This window comes from Ixodes scapularis, unplaced genomic scaffold (assembly GCF_016920785.2).
Source record: "Ixodes scapularis isolate PalLabHiFi unplaced genomic scaffold, ASM1692078v2 PGA_scaffold10__122_contigs__length_95168666, whole genome shotgun sequence".
In the NCBI taxonomy this organism is placed as follows: Eukaryota; Metazoa; Arthropoda; class Arachnida; order Ixodida; family Ixodidae; genus Ixodes; species Ixodes scapularis.
In genome coordinates, this window is record NW_024609836.1 from 60143 (window position 1) to 75892 (window position 15750).

General features: G+C 44.8%; 1 long non-coding RNA gene and 2 other non-coding genes across 6 annotated transcripts; 1 reads left to right on the plus strand and 2 right to left on the minus strand.

Annotated features, from left to right (window-relative positions):
* Window positions 1–708: 708 nt before the first annotated feature.
* LOC120849974 lies at window positions 709–861 on the minus strand. The gene has a single exon (XR_005718036.1). It is a non-coding gene; the product is annotated as a 5.8S ribosomal RNA (ribosomal RNA).
* A 439-nt stretch (window positions 862–1300) lies between these two features.
* Window positions 1301–3116, minus strand: LOC120849976. The gene has a single exon (XR_005718038.1). It is a non-coding gene; the product is annotated as a small subunit ribosomal RNA (ribosomal RNA).
* A 4212-nt stretch (window positions 3117–7328) lies between these two features.
* Window positions 7329–13110, plus strand: LOC120849971. Of its 4 annotated transcripts, none has more exons than XR_006076773.1 (4): window positions 7329–7493; window positions 9187–10110; window positions 10192–10263; window positions 12983–13110. It is a non-coding gene; the product is annotated as an uncharacterized LOC120849971 (long non-coding RNA). The 4 variants fall into 4 exon arrangements; XR_006076772.1 differs by lacking the exon at window positions 12983–13110 and having other exon boundaries at window positions 7409–7493; window positions 9187–9373; window positions 9961–10110; window positions 10192–10457; XR_006076775.1 differs by lacking the exons at window positions 7329–7493; window positions 12983–13110 and adding an exon at window positions 8218–8324 and having other exon boundaries at window positions 9187–9373; window positions 9961–10110; window positions 10192–10457.
* Window positions 13111–15750: the final 2640 nt, after the last annotated feature.

Consider the following 15750-nt stretch of genomic DNA (forward strand, 5'->3'; position numbering starts at 1 on the left):
AGCGGGTTGTCTCGCCTGATGTGAGGTCGACAATTTATTTGTGCGCTTTCCAACAAAAACTTCGCCTCCTTACCACATGTCAAAAACACAAAAGGATGGCGAACTAACAGTTGTTGTACACACGCTTTGCATCGCTTTCGATTCGACAAAAAAGAAAGCGCGCAATCCAACGGCATTCCCCTACTGGATGGCTCCAGTATTCATCGGGGACGCGAAGGTCTTAGACTGACGGAAGGCTACGACGCAAAAGAACTTTCCTCCCAGAAGCGTTTTTCTTTTTTTTGTGCAAATCAACGCCACGATATTTACATTTGCGGACGCCGCGTTTCAACGCACCAACGCCAACTCCGTCCCACGGTTTTTCCACTCGAACAACATCCACGCCAAAGAAAACAGAATCGATCGAAAAGAAACCGTTTCAAATCTCCGTTTCTAACGCACCGACGTCACAGCGCCGTTCAACGTGCGAAAGATTTTTTGGTACGGGATTTTCCACAAACGGTATCCATCGAGTTTCGTTTTCCCATGCAGTGTTCGATAAAAACTCGTAGGAGGAGAAGGACTGGTTAGCGCACGCGTGCAATCGCACCACTCGTGCATTTGCTCAAAGAAAACGCAACGCAAGAAAGCATCAAACTGCGTGCTGCCCACGATCCGACACAGTCAAAACGAGGTAGAAAACAAATTCTCCTCTATTGATATATGATCCGACCCTCACACAGACGAAGCCACGGGAAGGCCCGAGGCCGCAATGTGCGTTCAAAGAGTAAGTGCTCAGTGTGTCCTGCAATTCACACCAAGTCTCGCAGCTGGCTGCGTTCTTCATCGACCCGAGAACCGAGTGATCCACCGCTTAGAGTCGTGTCAATGTTATTGGATTTTTCAATCAGTACGACAAAACACAAGTTGTTGTTTTTTTTCGCGCCCGGCACATCCCATGCCATCTCGAAAGCGCAAAAAAAGGCCTCTTCTCAAACGCCTCTTCGTTAATCAAAACAAAAGGGCGATCCTCGAGAAGAGACGAAAAAGGGGGCGATGCGCCTTTTGTAACCCGCGGATTGTCCCGGTGCACTTGAAATCTCCTCTCAATCGAGGCAGCAGAGGGATCCCGCTGGGCGCATCATCGAAAGGAACGGAGGCCACCCAAAGAAAAAGGCACATCCGAACCACAGTTTTTTTTTTTTTTGTGCCGTCCCGACGGCATCCAAGCTTGGTCGGGATCGGCGCCAGATAAATTCGCACATCGAGTCCATTCCCCGTACAAGAGGAAGAAGACAAAACGATGCCAAATAACATCCGGTAATGATCCTTCCGCAGGTTCACCTACGGAAACCTTGTTACGACTTTTACTTCCTCTAAATGATCAAGTTTGGTCATCTTTCCAACACACCGGCGCAACCGAAAGGCCGCTCCGGGTGTCGGTCCGAAGACCTCACTAAATCATTCAATCGGTAGTAGCGACGGGCGGTGTGTACAAAGGGCAGGGACGTAATCAACGCGAGCTTATGACTCGCGCTTACTGGGAATTCCTCGTTCAAGGGGAACAATTGCAAGCCCCTATCCCAATCACGAAGGAGGTTCCACGGGTTACCCAGTCTTTACAGACAGGGATAAAAACACGCTGCTTCCTTCAGTGTAGCGCGCGTGCGGCCCCGGACATCTAAGGGCATCACAGACCTGTTATTGCTCTGTTTCGTGCGGCTAGGAGCCGCTTGTCCCTCTAAGAAGGGTGCAAGGTGCAGAGAACCACGCACCTATTTAATAGGCTAGAGTCTCGTTCGTTATCGGAATTAACCAGACAAATCGCTCCACCAACTAAGAACGGCCATGCACCACCATCCACCGAATCAAGAAAGAGCTCTCAATCTGTCAATCCTCCCAGTGTCCGGGCCGGGTAAGTTTTCCCGTGTTGAGTCAAATTAAGCCGCAGGCTCCACTCCTGGTGGTGCCCTTCCGTCAATTCCTTTAAGTTTCAGCTCTGCAACCATACTTCCCCCGGAACCCAAATACTTTGGTTTCCCGGAAGCTGCCCGCCGAGTCATTTGAGTAACTCAGGCGGATCGCTGGTTGGCATCGTTTATGGTTAGAACTAGGGCGGTATCTGATCGCCTTCGAACCTCTAACTTTCGTTCTTGATCAATGAAAACATTCTTGGCAAATGCTTTCGCAGTAGTTCGTCTTGCGACGGTCCAAGAATTTCACCTCTAGCGCCGCAATACGAATGCCCCCGTCTGTCCCTCTTAATCATTATCCTGTATTCCAAAAACCAACAGAACAGAAACAGGATCTTGTTCTATTATTCCATGCACTGTTATTCAGGCGAATCGCCTGCGTTGAGCACTCTAATTTTTTCAAAGTAAACGCGCCGGCCAAAGCAAGGCACCTGATGAAGGGAACCAAGCCACGACAGGCATGATGTTCAGCACGGGCCGTAACGTGGTGTCCACGCACTTCCCGCCTGTAACTGAGATCCAACTACGAGCTTTTTAACCGCAGCAACTTTAGTATACGCTATTGGAGCTGGAATTACCGCGGCTGCTGGCACCAGACTTGCCCTCCAATGGATCCTCGTTAAAGGATTTAGAGTGTACTCATTTCAATTACGGGGCCTCAAAAGAGTCCCGTATTGTTATTTTTCGTCACTACCTCCCCGTGCCGGGAGTGGGTAATTTGCGCGCCTGCTGCCTTCCTTGGATGTGGTAGCCGTTTCTCAGGCTCCCTCTCCGGAATCGAACCCTGATTCTCCGTTACCCGTAACAACCATGGTAGGCGCATAACCTACCATCGACAGTTGATAAGGCAGACACTTGAAAGAAACGTCGCCGGCTCGTGGCCGTGCGATCAGCACAAAGTTATCCAGAGTCACCACACAAAACGGACCGAAGCCCGATTGATCTTGGTCTAATAAAAGCACCCGTCGCCTTGAGGGGCTTCGGGCTCACTGCATGTATTAGCTCTAGAATTGCCACAGTTATCCAAGTAGGAAGAAACGATCTAAGGAACCATAACTGATTTAATGAGCCATTCGCGGTTTCGCCTTGTTTCGGCATGTACTTAGACATGCATGGCTTAATCTTTGAGACAAGCATATGACTACTGGCAGGATCAACCAGGTAATCTTTTCGTGGTGGGTCGCCCAAAACCCTACCAACGCGCGGACGCGGGGCCACCGTCAGGCGCCCCTTACGAACCGCAAACACACACAACGCTTAGGAATTACTTCCAAATCCAAGAAGAAATGAAGCACGTTCGAGCGCGCAGCCGGAATATCCCCGACCGAGGTCGGTACCGACGCGGCAAGAAGCGCATAAATTTCTTTCTCGTCGTAGCAACAGAAAGTCGTACGCCAAAAAAATCATTGACGACGCCTTCGCAGCGTTGCCGAGCTTTCAGGTCCCGTGAGGACGCGAGGACGCACCCCGGCCTTCGGTCAGAACGCACTCGTCATTTCACACCGTTCGGTTAGCGCGGACGCTCCGAAACACCCTCCTCTCGCATTCGTTTTCAAGACACAGGTGCACCCGAGAACCGACCCCAACGGCAGACGCCAGAGATCGCAGGTACCTTGCTGTAACGACCATGCGGCGGAGGCAGCGGCCGAGACGGCGACGAAAGGCGTCGGCGACGTCGTCAGACGACGCTCGCACCAATCGAACGCTCGACAGACCCCACCTCCATGTAATAGCACCGATAAGTATAAAGAAGATCCTTCAAGAGCATTCTGTACATAGTTTGTGGTTATCAGTTTCGGTGACTGACTGACTGACTGACTTACTGACTTACTGTCTCTCACTTATGTGGCTCCTCGTTATTCAGTATCATTTATTTGTCCTTCTTTCTTTCTTATTTTTTTTCCCCTCTCTCTCTCCTTATATATATATATATATGTATGTATGTATGTTTGTGTGTATATATATATATATATAAATGTTCTTTTTTTCCTGTCTGCCTCTATATATATACATACATACGTACATACATCCTACCCCTATAAAAAAATTATTTCTCGCTTTTTATTAAAAACGTACTGACCCCTGCTTGACTCTGATTACTTCTTTTCGACTTTCAGTTCATGTTAACATGGTCAACAGAAAGTTTATCGACTTTGTTATTACAAAGTAAACCAATATTTACACGGGGCGTTTCATGCGTTTTGAATTGTGTCAGAGCCGAACAATGAGCGCTATAGTAAGTGAGATTGTCACTGCTTTTAATCCGAATGCTCGCGGTATCGCGCGTGTTTACGGCAGGCTTCATAATAGGCAATTTTCTTTCTTTACACTACTCTTCTTTGCTCACTTCATTGTTTCTACCATTGGTTTCGTTTGGAAGGCCCCGCCACTTAGTTTCCGACAAAGTCCTCTCAAGGAACGAAGTGAGAAGCACGGGATTAACAAAAGAAAAAGATGCGTGTTTTCTAGCGGTTACCCGTCCCTAGTAGCACCATATGTTGCCATAACGTGACTGGAATGTCACAAATGTAATGTAACGTTGGGGCACATTTGGGTATGTTATAGCAATGTTTGAAAACTAACGTAACAGAAACGTTCTCCTGTAACATTGTTTGACTGTCACTGAACGTCATGTAACGTTACATCACATAGGCAAACGTTCCAGGAATGTTAGAGAAGCAACATTGGAGCAACGTTTAGAAATAACCTCTTGGTAACATTTCCATCCTGACATACGGGCAATGTTATGCAGCGATGTTGGCCTAATGTGACGAAATGTGACGCATCACCACATCACACAGAGGCTGGTCAAGGATACACAAAGATACCAAACTTATAATAGTTCAATGTTGATTCTCTTGTTCAAACATTTTTATTTTTTTACAAACAGAAAGACCGCTCTAATGCTTGTGATGGGCGTGTTTGAAACAAATGTTCAAAATGTACCCTGGAAAGATTGCAGAAAATTAAAAAAATATCTGTCCAAAAGGTTTATGATAAAATTGAATTCATTTGTGTGTATGGCATTTCCTTGCTTCCTTCCTGCCCCTTAAAGGGTTGGCGAGTCTGCTCAACATTCACGAGCTAGCATGCACCCTCATCATAGCTTTTAGGTTAAGGTCATTCGAATGTCCAGCTTTTGGAATGCATGCTAAAGATAACAAGAGGGTGAAGTCATGGGGTGTTATTGTGTTATCAAAGGCTGAAAACTCACGCTGGTGACGCGACGACCCAAAGACCTCCCGAACATGTATAGGATGGCATGAGAGTCGTAGCCTGTAAATTAATTTGGAACACGTAGCTAGCTGAAATTATCACCAAAAGTGTATTTTAGTTGTGTGCTCTATTGCGTTATTTTCGAAGCGTAGCTCTGTTTCTGTGAAAAATACGAACATGATTACCCTACGGCCAGGTCGCAGAGAGCTCTTGGGGTCGACCGACTGCTCTATCCGACCAGAGCTTGCTGCAAAATGATTTCTACTATTTAAAATAGAAGCGAGGACTAATTTCACGACGGACTCAGGTCAAATCGAGCGACTGGGTGGTTCTTACTCTCGCCCTGTCTCGGTTGTCTGCGCCAGTGCTTGCCATAGAGATTTAGAGAAATCTTGGAGCGTGCAGTATAAGATACACCCTGGTTGAAAATTTGAAATGCAGAAGCTCATATTTCAGTCCAATTTACAGCTCAGCACTCTATTCGGAAAACTCAAAAAGTGGCGGCTCATTGCAGCACACTGCAAGTGAGACGACTGGCGGTAGCCATTGTCTCATAGAGAGAGGAGGGGAAAAGGGAGACGGTTGAGGGGGAAGGTGAGCGATGAGATGGGAAGGAGAATAGAGGCAGGAAGAAAGAGGTCAAGTATGAAGGTCGAAGGCCAAAAACACACGCTCACACAAGGAAGAGAGGAGACAAAAGGAAAAGGGGAATGAGGATGAGAGGCTGAGGGAGCATGAAGAGAAAGATGAAGAGAAGTGGGGCAGGGAGGAGCAAGATCAGACGGAGGAGAGAGGAAAGAGGGGAGGAAGAGCACACAGAGGGAATATGAGACCAATGGGGGAGAAGGAGTGGAGGGGAATGAGGAGATGGGACGGGGTGGGGCCAGGTAAGACGTAAAACATCGCAGGTCATAGGCCTCGGTTGCATGGACACAAGATCACACCTCCCTGACCACTCAAAATGAAGAGCCATATGCAGCTGCCACCAAAAAGAAAAGGTCAAAGGCCATGAACATAGAATCACTCCAACGAGAGAGAAGGGGGAAGAGGGGAGGAAAGATGAGTAGGATGGGTAGCGGGAAGAGGAAGGTGGACAAGAGAGTAGAGGAAGAGGGGAGGGAGGAATAAGGAGACCGAGGAGATAGAAGGGGAGATGGCGAGGAGGAGCAGTCAAGGGTCCGAAGTCGAGATCAAAGGTCAAAGGCAACGAACATATAATCCTATGAAGGTGGGGAAGGGGGGGGCACAAACATTAAATCATGCGAGGAAATGAGGAGTGAAAGGTTAGAAAGGGCAACATAGGAGAGATGGGACGGGAATGGGGTGAGATTAAAGAAAAGTGAGTGAGAGGGGGGGGGGAGGGGCAGGTAGAAAGGAGATCTAGCATCAAGGGCCACGGATACAAGGATGCACTCCGCCGACCACTCAAAATGAAGGGCCCCAAGGGGGGAGGCACTCACTTTATCGAGTGACGTGTTAGCGAATGTCCACGTTTCACCGAATGACACTTTAGCGAAAATTCGGACGATGCGAAGCGGCGTTTTCGGGTGGGCCAAGTGGGTTCACATTTTTGTAATGAGCCGCCGCAGACTCGCCGCGCGGCGGATGGGTTAACGCGCGCCCCCGTTATTCGCTAAAACGTCGATTCGCTCAAATGCCGCTGTTTGCTAAAACGTAATTCGCTCATCTAATATGGACCCTAATTATAATGAAACGAGTATAATCGCACACACATTGTTAGCCCCCGTTCACTTCTCGCCAAAGAGCCGTCGACACGAGAACATATTTGAGCTTGAGGCTTCGAAGCTCGCTCTGCGTGGACCACTCTTTGCCTACATTTGTTATCTGGACACATCACAATGGCACAGCGCAGTCGCATAGCTACGGTACTACCGTTTCGATGTTAACAGTTCACTATCGTTACCGATATTACGGTCGAGGTCATCCACTGATCACTGCAAGACGTTGCAAGATCGCCATCGTCCGCCATGATTGCAGACTAGTACGGCATTACGGTTATGGCTGTATGGCTTATACCAATTTCCAATTTCTCCAATCGATGTAATGTTGTATAACTCTTAAAAAAACCTTATTTTAGTACTGTCATATAAATTTACACAGTTTATTCCTACTTGAAACTTTATGTTTAGTCGTTTACTCGTTTACGCACACTGTTGACAAGCCAAGACGCCAAGAGTGCAAGTAGCTCAAGCCAAGCAAGGTCGAAGCCAGGTTGACCACGTGACCGTATGTCAACGGACCGTCAAGGTCTGTTTCATCGGACCGCTCTGCCAATCTCTCGGCGTGGAGGAAACGTAAACAAAGGTATGTTTCATTTTCGTTGTTACTACTTGTGCTGAACAATGGAGCGGGCGAAGCGTTCGCTATCAGAGCTATCCGATCGCCAAAAAAGACGTAGAGTAGCCGAAAGTGTTCGCAAGGAACTTGAAAGTTGCGGTACGAGCAGTGAGGAGTCGGTGGACACTGAGGAAGCATACCCTCTTTCACCTGGACAACAGGCCGTGGCAGCACATGCAAGTTTTTCCGGAGAGTTTGAATACCGAGTGTGAATCTGAGTGGAGTGATACGAGTGGTGCACGAAATAACCTAATCTCAGAACACCTGTGTCAAAATCCCCGCTGCGAATTCCCCGTGTTACCTCCCCCTCTTCAAAATCCCCGGCCTTCAAAACCCCCTTTCCTTTATCTCCTTATCAGTTCCCCCGGGCCAGTGGTCCTTAGAAACCATTTGGAAAAGCGCTTTTATGGACAGTTCATAAAGCTGAGCTGTGTTATGACCATCCTAGCCAGCCCCAAATTTTCTTTGACACACTGTGATCTTGCAGAATCTCTCTTGAGAGTTTGTTTCTGAAGCTGGTACCTTGTATGAGGGGGTTTATGTCTACAACATGCACTCCCTGATCCACCTGACAAGACGTTCGACGGTTCGGCCCTGTCAACACCTTCTCGGTCTTTCCCTTTGAGAACTTCCTTGGGAAGCTCAAGAAGTTGGTGAGGGGTCCTTCCTTGGCACTGCAGCACGTTATCAAGAGGCACTCAGAAGTGAATCCCACCACCGTGTCAAGTTCTGTGCAACAGAAGTGTGCTCTGCTCAAGCAACAACCTGAGCCGCCAAGCTTCAAGAAAACCCAGTGCAGTGAGCTTGTTTTAGACGGAGCACATTTCTCTCTGAAGGCGTCCGACAACTGTGTTCAACTGAAGTATGGCAACATTGCTGTTGTTAGGAACTTCATTGAGTCAGATGGGAACCGTAGCATCTGCGGACAGTTTTTCCGAAATCTCGGCAACCTTTATACTTCAAAGCTGCCATCATCAGAGCTAGGAATTTTTAGAGCTACAGGGCTCTCCATGCAGTACTCAGTGGGGAGTGTGCAGGACATCAGGTGGAAGTGCGTCTGCTTGCAATATAACCAGGGACATGATTGTAAACCTGAGACTGGGGCAGAAAGGAGAACACAGCAGAAGGTAGAAAAAGAGGAGGCAATGTCTCAAACTCAGCTGCAAAGTTTATTTCGTACACGCCTTATATACCACAACTCCAACGCTGTCTCTACAAAAAAAAAATATATGACAAGGGGACAATGAAATTTGGGTAAACCTTCTCTTATCTCCCTTGACCTCTCCTGCGAAACACTCACACAAAGGGTCACATTCTAGCATAACCACCGCCAGTCGGCTTTGGAGTTGTGGTATATAAGGCGTGTACGAAATAAACTTTGCAGCTGAGTTTGAGACGTTGCCTCCCCTTTTTCTACCTTCTGCTGTGTTCTCTTTTCTGCCCCAGTCTCAGGTTTACAATCATGTTCAACTTACACCAGCTCGCCTGCACTGTGACTATTTTTTCGATAACCAGGACTATGCTGTTTTTATCTACTTCACTTGCAAGTGTGATCTATGTTTGCAACTATTGTACATTGGTTGTGCTTAATTCGAAAACTGTATTTTAGTGACTTATGACTGGTCTTTAAGGTAATAACGGCTTTATTTGTTGATTTCAGGAAATGTACTCTCTTGTCCATTTTTTGGCGGAAAATGATGTCGCAGTTGTCCCTACCTGTTGGGTGTGCAATGGCTGCACGGCATGGCCACCCTACAAATTAAATCGGTTGATGATGGCAATTAGAGAGCGTGAAGAGCCCTCGACTGACTGGGCCACATTCTCCTGTCAGGTGATGGCATCATGTTGTAAGTATAGCAGGGTGTCTAGCAACCGGGAAAAATCAGGGATATTGTCAAAAATCAAGCCCAGTCATGGAAAATGAGCCGGAAATGCCATTGAGTGCCCTGAGCAAAGAGTTGAGAACCTTGGGGCAGAGAAATAGGCAATAAATTCTGCTTAGAGCGGAGCGCGGACTCTGCTCACCCAATGTAGAGTGTGCTAGAGCACTGCACGAGCCAGAATTTCTAGACCCGGCCCGGTAGAGGCACGGCCCGGGTTTGGCCCGAGCCTAATAGAATATTTAATTTCCGGGCCCGGCCAGACTTCGCCTTGAAGAGACACGGCTCGGGCCGGGCCCGGACCCGACAGAATTTTAGACAGAAGCTTGAGCCCAGCACGAGCCCGACAGAATTTTTGTTTTCTTTAATATAAACCTGAGCTGGCCCAATCCTCATAGATTATATACATGAGCCCGAAAAAGTTGGCAGGCTTTAACCTTAAAGCTGTCTAACCATAAAGCGAGCATATTTGATTTAATGAACAAAAGTTTAGGGTGAAAACAAGCTTGTGGTGGTTAAACATTTAACTGGTGTGCTCGGCTTTCTTGTTTCAGTGACATATGAAGATGCAAAGTACAAAGAAAAAAAATTCGGAAGCGACGTCCAACCTAACATTGAATAATGAAGAGCGGGAGAAGAGAAAAAGGAAGAGACTGCAGTATACTCTTTCTTCATTTGAGGATGAGGACTTCTATGACCAAGATGTATGCACCTAAATTTCTGCAACACCTTTGTATTCGGGATTCATTTGCCCTCCTTTTTCATCAAGCTTGCCTCTTCTGCAGGAACGACGTAACACTCAGCCAGCCCCTCAACTTCCAGAACGTGCACCAGAGCCCAAGCAAAAACGCACACGTGTATGTTTGCTTTTTGTTGCTGCAATTTCTTAACGCTTTCCAGCATTTAGATTTTTTATTTTATGTGATTAGCCTCAGCTTGGTTAGCCGCAATTGTGATAATGAATGGTATCCATATTGTTTATTGAGCACCTGCTGTTTTGGTGTTTCTTTTAGAGCGCAGCTCTTAGGCGCCCGTTTCCGGCTTGAGTGGTGTCGCCGTAACCGCGGCGACGTTTCGGCAAGGTGACGTTTCGGCACCATGCCAAATTGTCCTTGCGGGGTCACGTGACCCCCGTCAGGAGGGTCACGTGACCTCACGGTTAAGGCGACGCCGCTCAGAGGGAGGTGTGGCAGGGAAGAGGGGTATACCCTTTCCTCGGGACCCTTCCCTCCTCCTCTAGAGCTGCACTCTAATTTAGCGTTACAGGGAGTTGTAAACGGCTTTCATTTTTTTTATCTAGTCATTTTTAATTTACAAAGCTGCTAGTTGTGGTATGCTTCCTCGCACAAGGACAGTTATAGCCTAAGGGATGGTGAAGTGGATATTTTTAATTTGACGGTGCGTATGTTTGCTTTGTATTGCTGCAACCTCATGTTTGCATAATTCTGCTGTACTAGTCATTTTTATTTTACAATTTAATTCATTTTGTTTATTTATCTATGCTTTCTGGTCAAAGGATACATTAGAATGCTTGCTGTTTGTGCACTCTAACCCTAGCACTTTTTATGAACCTGTCCTCTGCTTTATATGTGGAATGGTTTGGGCAGCGTTAGGATTGACCACTTCTTGAAGAAAGGTGGTACACTTTGTTTTACACCACCGAGCACTCTTTGGTGTAAGGTACATTACCATATAGCTGAATGACACAATCACCTATACACGTTTGCAAGCAGTCATGTTTCCAAAAGTAGTCTAGGCACCATGGGTAGGGAAACGTGTTCTCAGGGTACCAATCTGTCAATTAGCTTAGTGACGCTTTAGCAAGCCTTCATAATCAGATTATATGGGGTGCACCCGAGCTGGAAGATGGCAGCGCGCAAGGGCCCGCCATTTTGCAGACTCTGTCTCATTTTTGTTAGTGAGAGAAAACAAAGGCTTCTTCAGTATCATCTAGGAAAACCACATGTCCAATATTATCTCCATTTAAATCTTTATGAAATGGATCAGCAAACTGCTAATCCTAGCTGACAATGTAGGCGCAAACGACAGCGCAGTTGCTACTACGGCTTCAGTGCACCGAACATCAATTTACTATGTCAGGTGCATTGTTACGTTTTCTTTGTTTTTTCCATGCACAGTCAGTCCTTGACTTGAGCAATGTCTTCTCCAAAAGTTGGTTCAGCGGTGTCCACATGATTGGCACAGACCTGGATGTGCACGTTTCTCATGGTTCACCTCTGTTAAATAATAATGGCATTGTTTGCACAATGTTCACATACTCAATGGCTTATTTATGTACTATTTAGTAGACCTCGCTGCATACTAATGTTCCTGAGATATTTATTCCTTTGAGAAAACTTGGCTTTAGCGTAGGTTGCAGTGGTGCAGATGTCGTCCGACACGGAGCAGACAACACTCAGGCCCGTCTGTTTGCGTCGTCCTCGCAGGGGTAGCACATCATCATTTGTACCATGGGATTGGTCATGTCTCCTCCGTCTCTGCCATCGTTGCCTGTAGAAGCCGATGTTTCGGGTTTTATTTGGGCTATGTTTAAAGCAAAATTGCATACGAAATATTTCACCAATGCATGAAATAAAATAGTTATTTTTATATTTCTTTTTAAATTTATTTTTTATTTTTATTTGAAGTCTTATAATTCCAAAAGTTTTGGAATTAAGCAGAGTTGCCTTTTAACAACAAATGGCTATAGCTAAACAGGGCACACAAGTGAGGAGCTTTTTTTTTTCTAAAAAGGCGAAATCCACATGAAGCAAAACAGATAAATTGGTATGTTTGCTTATCAGTATAGCTTTGAGCCATGTGCCGCGGCCACCTCTGCTGTGGTTTTTATAGCGTACTCTGACCGATTTCACTGTAGTAGCATTTGAGATCGATGGGCCAACGAATGTAGTTTGAATTCATACAAAAATTTGCTTGGTTTCAGTTTTCTGGATTTGGCTCTTTTAGATGAAAGGAAACTGTGTCCTGGTGAAGCATGTGACAGCAGCCCACATAAGCTCACTACAGTGGAGTTTTGTCCCATGCCTCGCTCCCGAGCTATCTGGCTCATTGACAGGGTGTCTAGCACCTTGGAAAAGCTGGAATTGTCAGGAAATTTCGGATCATCTGGAAAAGTCAGGGAATTGTCAGGGAGATAATCAAAAAGTTAGCCAAATCAGGGAAAATGGCCAGGGCGAGTAATGCGGTGGTGTGCGACGAAGCCAGGAGAGTCGTGCATTGACGTGGCTGTTCTAAATAACATTGCCCGAAACTTTGTAAGTCTTTGACTTCTTGAGCAACATAAAGACCGATTTCTATAAATTGTTTTAAATTGTGAGTGGTGTTCACTTATGAGGTGTTTAGTAGCAGTTCGTACCACATCTCCAAACTTCTGTAATGGACAGGGAATTTAAAACCTGGAAAAGCTGGGGAACTTAAAAGGAGGAATTTGCTAGACACCCTGGCTGATTTCATAGTTACCGATGTCTGCCAAGTTATGCTGAAGTAGGGCATGAAATTGTCGATATTTCACTGTGGTAGCTGACGTTGTGTTGTAATTATATACTTTTGAAACAGGAGCTGTGCGCACCTGCTTTAAACAGAAGGCAGAAAACAATGAGCCAGCCATCATCGTGCAGGAAGCCGACGCCAAATGGGCTGCTGCTGAATCGGTCAGGCATGCACCAGCTAGGATCAAGAAAATGGTAATATGATATTTCTAATTTTGCTTAAACTCCCAAAAAATACTTTTGCATCCTAAAACAAGCCCAGATTTCAAACAAAGGCATTAGTCTACTTTACATAAAGACATTTTTAAGTATTAAGAAATTTATTTAGCCAATGAAAGAACACCATGTTATGACATTGTCTGCAATGAGCTTGACATTGTAGAAAATATGAGGCTCATTGACATTGCCTTTGGGTCCGGACAGTTCATCAAACGCCGTTTCATTGAACATTGTTTCATCGAAGCTGTTTCATTGAACGCAGTTTTATCGAACGCTGTTTCATTGAACGCCATTTCATCGAAGTTGTTTCATTGAACGTAGCCTATTTGAGCAGTAGAAATATTTTTCTTTTTAGTGCCGGGAGGATAGCAGTGTTTTAATATTTATTGTAACTTATAAACTTATATATATATAAAAGGAAGGAACCTTTTTTGTCACCTTCTATTCTTTTTTTTTTTTTAGTAAATGATGACTTCCGTTAATGAGGCCAATAAGACACGGTAACACTAACGACACTTTTAAAAGCTGTGATCATCAGGTGCAGTGATGAATGCACGTCCATTCAGAAGCGTATATATATCTTCGTCCTTGAAGAGACCTATTCTGCTTCAAGACGAAGCCGTCCTTGAGGCAGTGATCTGTCTCCGTGGCCCATGATACGGGGAAAAGAAAAGACGTGTCTCCTCTCTTTGTTAATTTATTATAACCGACAGAACCGTGGACCTGCCGGATATTCGACATACAGTAATATAATGCATGTCAAAGATCCGACAGGTCCACGGTTCTGTCGGTTACAAAAAATTGACGAAGAGGCCAGGCACGTCTTTTTTAAGAACATCTATGTTCTTAAAAAGAAAGCTATTCTCTTAGGATAAAATGAAAACAAAGTTAAATCTACAAATACAAAATAAAAAAGGCGCTGCGGAAAATAGCTGTTTCCCTCTTAAGAAAGTGCCTTTCACGCATGAATAAATAGAAGGTTGAAGTGGGAAAAAGTGAGTGTCCGAGAACAGCCGCCTACCTTGCCAGAAAAGAATAAGTCTCGTATCCACTGTCTTCTGTGGGTAGGTCACACTTTGCGGTAAAAGTCTAAACTGGATGAAAAGAATGGCTTGTGCATGCAAAGAAACTGTGGTGAAACTGCTAGGACAGATGTAGGCATTTCTTTTTTATCTTGATGACACTCTCTGCCCTGAAATAGGCACCCATTTTCTGAATGCAACCAACTTTTTTGTGTTATTTTTTTTGCAGGAGCAGTGTGCCTCTTCTCAGGAATGACTGAGGGGCTGCCACAAGGGGAGAAGGCAAGCATGTTTCTGATTACAAGGATGGACAGTTGGGCTGGGCTAAGAATTCATGTTGAAAAACGGTGCGAAAACCAAAGGAAAAAGAACACACAGTGCCTTGTCCTGTGTGTTTTCTTATCCATGCATTTTGCGCTGTTTTTCAGCATGTTTCTGCCTTGATTTTTCTGTTAGTTTTAAATGTTAGTAGTTGGTTACTTTGATCCCAGTTGGAAGCATGGAATTGGTTAACCGTGCTAAATGCACAGAATTGAAAAAAAAAAAAATTTATGCTACCTAAATCATTTAAAATGCTTTTTTTTTCTAATGATTTCTTTCTCTTTTTTTTACAGCCATCCCATGAGTAGAGTCCCTGTAGTTTGAATTTTTTGTGTCAATTTGTAATATGCATATGTTACCTTTAATTTCTATTCATGCATACATTTTAGCCCCAGCTAGTGGTTTCTTTTATTTAATTTATGTACACATTAGTGTGGTATTTTTAGAAGATTTAAAATTTATGTTCTTTTTCTAGTCATTTTTGGTTTATTGCCTCCGTTATTTATTTATATGTCCTAGCCCAAGATCGGGTGTAATTTGAGATATATTTAGAATTTTATTTTAAGCTACTTGCTTTATGTTGCTGGGAGTTTTAATATTTTACATTTTTATTTTTATGCAGATCAGCCTTGTAATTTAGTGTGTTCTTTACAATTTTGTAGATCTAATAGCTTGTAAGAAACAGAAGAATTCTCTGGTACTTGTAATGTTGGTTTCGTTTTTGAAATAAATTTATTCCAATAACTTCTTGTTTTCTTCTGGAGTCCTGCTTCTAGGATTTCAAAATGCTGATTCATTAATGGCCTGTAATGCACATCCATTTACTCATATCAGGCACCAGCTCAAAAAATGACTTCATGACAACCATAAATGCAGTTTCCTGGCAGCGCTTGTCAATGTATTTTCGGATAACATTGTTCAGTAATGTCCAAGTAACACATGCAGTAATATCTGGCCAGTGCCAGCATATTGTAAAAATGTTTACTGAAAGTGAACAGAATAAAAGCACTGAGGAAAAACAGATGACCGCTCTTTCATTTAGTTACAACGCTCGTTTTTTGGAAGCAAAGACTCGCGCACAGGTCAAGATTAACTGCAAAAGGAAGGCTTGATCAAAGGAACTTTAGGGAGATAAGGGATGAGTCAGTAACACTCCGCCTTCGGTATCTAGTTGATCTCGACCTGTATGCGACTCTTTGCTCCTCAAAAAATAAACGTTGTTGCGAAATGAAAGAGTGGTCGTTTGTGTATGTTCTTCACATTTTTATTCCTT